Genomic DNA, 5501 nt, shown 5'->3' on the forward strand with positions numbered 1-5501 from the left:
CTGGAAACTTGATATTTCCAGGTATTTCAGCACTAACATTTAGATATTTGTCTCTCTTTACAAATTTTTGTATTTGTATTTCATCAGCAGGGCAGACTGTCAGTACGACGTGGTTCGTGTGAACGCTTTCCGTCAAAGACAATTTATAAAAGCAAACGGAATGATCAGTCCGGGTTCACCATTGGGAAGTAGGAACAAAAAGAGGCTTAAAAAGCAATGAGTCAACGCAGCGATGAAGTGCCTATTTATTGGTAAATAAAGGTTGGCTGCCATTGCCTGCCTCGAAGCCCGTGTGCCCTGAGGGGTTTGGAAAGTGGTGATGCAAACTGATGAGTCACAGTTTAGAACAATAGTTTCTTCATGCGAAATGACTCAGGATAATAGAAAAAACAGGTTTTTCAAGAAGCTGAAGCTGATGAAATTACAAAAAGGAATAAAAGGGTAGGACATCTTTAACCCTGTATTGAAAGTGTGATTTTTTTTTTCCTAAAGAGCACGGCAGTGGTTGTGGTGGATGCCTGAGACCGGTGGATTGGACTGTGCCTGCTTTCAGTTAGCTTTCCACTTCCAGGGCATGCAGATAACCAGAGCAAAAGATGAATACCATGTATAAATATGATGCATATAACAGCGTGCCCCATTATGTTGAATTGTGGTCATTTATCTGAATCATGCTCCCTACCCTCTCCTCTTTGTCCAGTTTGAGGTGAAGCTTGGTCCCCCTGAGCGAAGGGCAGCTCGGCGCTGGGGGAGGGCTGGCTCACAGGCAGGGTGCTCTTGGGGTGGGACGTGTCCCCTGCCATGGACCAAAGAGCTTCTTCCATGAGCTAGAAGCTCTTCTAGGTATGATGTTACGCCAATAACATGGCATCTCTATTATAGATAACCTTGTTTCCTCCAGTGAGGGTGACGCATGCCGCTCTGGTTTTGCAAATGTCCGGTTTAGTCATTCTGTCAAGTTTTATTGCAAAAGTTATCACCTTAGCAATCTGAACTGAATTTGAGGAGCAGAAGGCTGAGGGGAGCCCTCATCCCTCTCTGCAGCTCCTGACAGGACATTGCAGAGAGGCTGGGGCTGGGCTCTGCTCCCAGGGGATCAGGGACAGGACAAGAGGGAACGGCTGGAAACTGCCACAGGGGAGGGTCAGGCTGGGCAGGAGGAGAAAATGTTTCCCAGAAAGAGTGGTCAGAGAGTGGAACAGGCTGCCCAGGGAGGGGGGAGTCCCCATCCCTGGGGGGGTTTACGGGCTGTTGGGATGAGCTGTGGGGGGATGTGGGGTAGGGGAGAACTTTGTAGAGTCGGGCTGAGGGTTGGACTCGATGATCCCGAGGGTCTTCTCCAACCTGAATGATTCTGTGATTCTGGGAATGCAAATATCTATATATATATTTTTTTTAAGGATTTAATAACATCAGAACAATTAGGTAAAAGAGAGGTCAAGAGATGGTCTGTCAATAAAACCACTGTCATCAGATTAATCCAGCAAGCCAAAAAAAAAAATTATTTCCTTTCTTGTACAACATGTATTCACATCGTGGGCAGCGAATTTCCCAATACCCTCCCTCAGCCCTTTGTGTCCTGCACCTTGCTGAGTCTGTCTGAAGAAGGAGAAGGCTCAGGTCTTGCCCAGCACTGCTGGCATCTCCCCACGACCATGGCTTTAATTCAGCGATCAAATCTTCAGCCAGCCGGCAGTTTCCTGCTCTCACTGCTTTCCATCCATAGGTGGCAGCAGGCTTTAAAATCTCTAACCTCTCCACGTTGATGTTTTTCAGGAGCTCAGGGAGCTGTGCAATGATCTCCAGAACTTTGGTGAATGGAGCTGGTGTAAGAGGGATGAATTATTTTCAAGGCACACAGTACCCTTTGCAGCCCTTCGCTGAATTGTTCTATGAAGGCAAAGAGCAAAAAGTCAACCTCGGGGGTAAGAAAAGGCAGACGAGCACCTATTTCAGGCCAACACACTCTTGCAAAGAGCAGCAATTTTGTCTGATAAGTTAGGCAGGAAAATTAATGTGGTTAACCGCTTTCCCTTGCAGAAGCACACGGAGGTAAAAAGTTGCGTTTGTGATGCCCAAATTTGCTTTTGCATTTTCTGTGTGTCTCTGCCTGCCTTTGGGGATCCCTCCTGTCCCCCGTGGTGATGCCTGGCTGCCGTCTGGCTCAGCCTCGGGTGGCAGCGCCAGGCGAGCAGGCTCAGCACGGTGGGGACACGGGGACAATTCGGGGCAGGGTTGGCTGCTCATACTCTAGCAGCACAGGGAGTACGATCTGCTCCGTGGTGAGGATAATCCCCGCTGCAAGGGGTGCTGGGGATCTCAGGTACTCGGGATCTCCATCCCGGTGCCTCCACCTCCAGCAGCATCACACCACGGGTGCCGTGGGCTCGGCAGTGCTGTGCGCCAGCCCTCCTCCAGCCTCCCCGCCCCAAATCCCCTTCTGGGGATGGAGCAGATAAAGGATGCAGGTCAGCATCAAGCTGTCTCTACACACAGCAGTTTTAGGTTCCCTTCTTTCCTTGCAAGTCCCCTCTAGCAACGCTCAGTACATCCCAGGGAGCGCAGAGCCACATGCTGAGCACGCTGCGGTGACTTTCTCTCCAGTTTGCCTTTTATTTTCCTGCCTGTACCAGGCTCACCCAAACAAATCAGACCGCGTTGACAAGGACCGTGTTGACAAGGACCAGCCAAAAGCTGCATCGGCTGCAGGCAGGGCTGAGAGGGCAGCGGGCTCCTGGGAGGCAGGGTGAGGAAGGCACTTGTTTGGAGAAGGCAGTGTGTCACGGCTGCCTTCCAGGGTGATTAATCAGGAATTTGTTGAAGCATGGCTGGGCCACGGGTGGGAAAGTAAAGCTCAAGTGGCGGGTGCAAACTGCTGTGCGGGAGCAGCACCAGCCAAGGGTGAGGGAAACCCTCTGTATGTCATTATACTCCTGCAAAAATTAATCATTGCTTTAATTGAATGAGGGATTCTTCTCCACCTGCCCGTTAGCTGATGGGGGGGTTGCTGGGGCAATGGTAAAGGCTCACTTGAAAACCACGAAGGAATTTTGGCAGGAATTTTGTGGCAGGAATTTTGACAGGCAGCCGAGGGATCCTAAATGAAACCTTGTACACGGTGCTTGTGAAAATTAAATAATAATAAAGTGGTATGCACAGGGAGCTCTGTGACCGGGCCTGGAGGGGAGGCAGCTAAAAAGGGAAGGAGAAAGCGTGGGCTTATGTATAGACAACCTGGGGGTGTTGGCTGTCGCGGGAGAGCGGGGCAATACAGCGTGTTCAGTTCAGCCACGGAAGATGCAGCGCGGGAGCAGGATCAGCCCCGCTGAGCAGAGGAGCTGGGAGAGGACGTGGTCTCCTCGCTGTCTCCTCAGCAGAGAGGGAGCCCATCCAGCCCTCCACACGTGCCCAGGTGGATGCCGTGCTCAGCTGCACCTCGGGGAATTCTACCTTCTGGGTGAACAGTAAATGAAGCCACATTTCTGTCCTCAGCCTTCATTTTCTGGTCCTGTAGGGAAAAGTAAATGCCGATTCGTATTTAACTTTTCCTAATAACATGCTTAAATACATATGTTTCACACAGCTTGCTCGTGTGAGGCTGGGAGGTGATTTCACTTGATGGGGGTGCAATGCCAGCACCATGGCTGGGACGTGGGGACCCTCTGCTGAGAATCGAGGCTGCCACGCTCCCTGTGCTGCCCCGGGGCCTTATCCCACGCTGCTGGCAAGCAGGACCTCTCCATCCCCATGGCAGAGCTCCGAAGTGAAGCACGATCTCTTGTTTACAGCCGTTAGCTGGCATTGCAGGCAAAATTACCCCTATTTTGACACCTCTCAGAAGCTAGCAGCGATGAGTGACGGCTCTTTCCAGAGGAGCAGCAGCTCTGCTCAGACTGCCGTTGACAGTTGCAGATGACAGGAATATGAAGGCTTAATTATTATATAATTAAGTTGAAGTGATCATATGTCTGTTTAGTGTCTAACATAAAATGAGCTGGTGATTTCGGTCTAGTTTACAGTGGCCTTTGGATAGAACCCACTAGCGTGTGGCATGAGAGTGAGTGCTGACATCCCAGGGAGAAAAGGGGGTTGGAGAGAGGGGTCCTGCCTGGGTGGTGGAGGCTGCGTGGGAGACTGGGCTTCTGCCGTGTTCTGCCTGCATTTCACAGAATCACAGAATCATCTCGGTTGGAAAAGACCTTGAAGACCATCCAGCCCAACCATTACCCTCACACTGACCGTTCCCAACTCCACCAGATCCCGCAGTGCTATGTTAAAAGGACACATTTGGGTGGCCTTTTCCCTTCCCCACTCCAGGAAATTCCCAAGGAATAATTTTTATGTCAGACAGCTGTGAGAACAATGGTTCTTCGTGCGCTGTAGCATAAAATGCAGATTTGTGCAGGAGGCAGGGGTGTCACCATGCAGGCAGTGGCTGTCCTCTGAGCCGGGCTCACTGCAGTCCTGACTGGCCTGAGGTGAGGAAACCCTCAGCCTCCATCACCCTCACTGCTCCCGAGCACTCGCCAGAAGGGCTCCCAGTACCCAGGAATACCAGCAAAAAGCAAAAATATTTGCAAAAAGCCAATAGTCAAATCACCGATGTATACCTCAGCTTCTTTGTAGCCCTCCAAAAATCCTATTTCCTTGGAAGTAAGAGTTCAGAGGATGGTCCCTGTCCAGGATGAGCACCTGACACAGGGGTGCAGGGACCCTGCCGTGCTGTGAGCACCCCAAGGCTGAGCCTTTTCGATGGCTGATGCCACATGTTGTGACTGTAAAGGACATGAGTCCAGGCATCTCTCTTCCCACGTGGAATTGGATTTTTCAAACTTAAATTCTATGAATATAGTTTTTCCTATAAGGCATACAATATAAGGTTAAAAACCTTTTAATTTCAGGTTAATGTGGATGCTGGCACCGGTGGGCTGCTCAGCCATAATGCCTGAAAAGCTTCTGCAACCACAGGTGGGAGCTGTATAAAGTGATACTCTTTAATCCGGCAGCTTCCCCACAGTTTTGCTTTTTGGTGGTTGTTGATGCCATCCAGCCTTGTTTTATTGTTCTTCTCTCAGCAAGAGCGGCGTAGGAAACGTTAGAACAGGTGTAAGACCATGTCTGTGTTTTAAAAGCATTTCCCATTGCGGTTCACATCTGTGTTAGGAAAGCCAAAGAGAGGTATTTCAGGTTATTGTGGGAAATTTACAGTTTAAGCATCTCACTCAATAGAAACCCCTTCTGCTCACGCTTGGGCTATTACTATATTATTCCCAGCCTCCATCTGTGCCTGCTGCTCCAGCACGCTGAGTGCCTGCAATTACTTCCAGGAGAAGTTCAGCCCCTGTTTGAAAGCACCCATTTCCCTCTGACTCGAGCTGTCCACAGCTTTCATCCGGAAAAGATCTCAAAGTGCTTTTCGAGCTGCGTGTCTCTGAGCTGGGGGATGCAGCAGCTCCCGGGAGGGCCCAGCTGCTTTGTCTCCCGTCAGTCTCTACAGCAAG

This window comes from Athene noctua, chromosome 12 (genome assembly GCF_965140245.1).
Source record: "Athene noctua chromosome 12, bAthNoc1.hap1.1, whole genome shotgun sequence".
NCBI classification, from domain to species: Eukaryota; Metazoa; Chordata; class Aves; order Strigiformes; family Strigidae; genus Athene; species Athene noctua.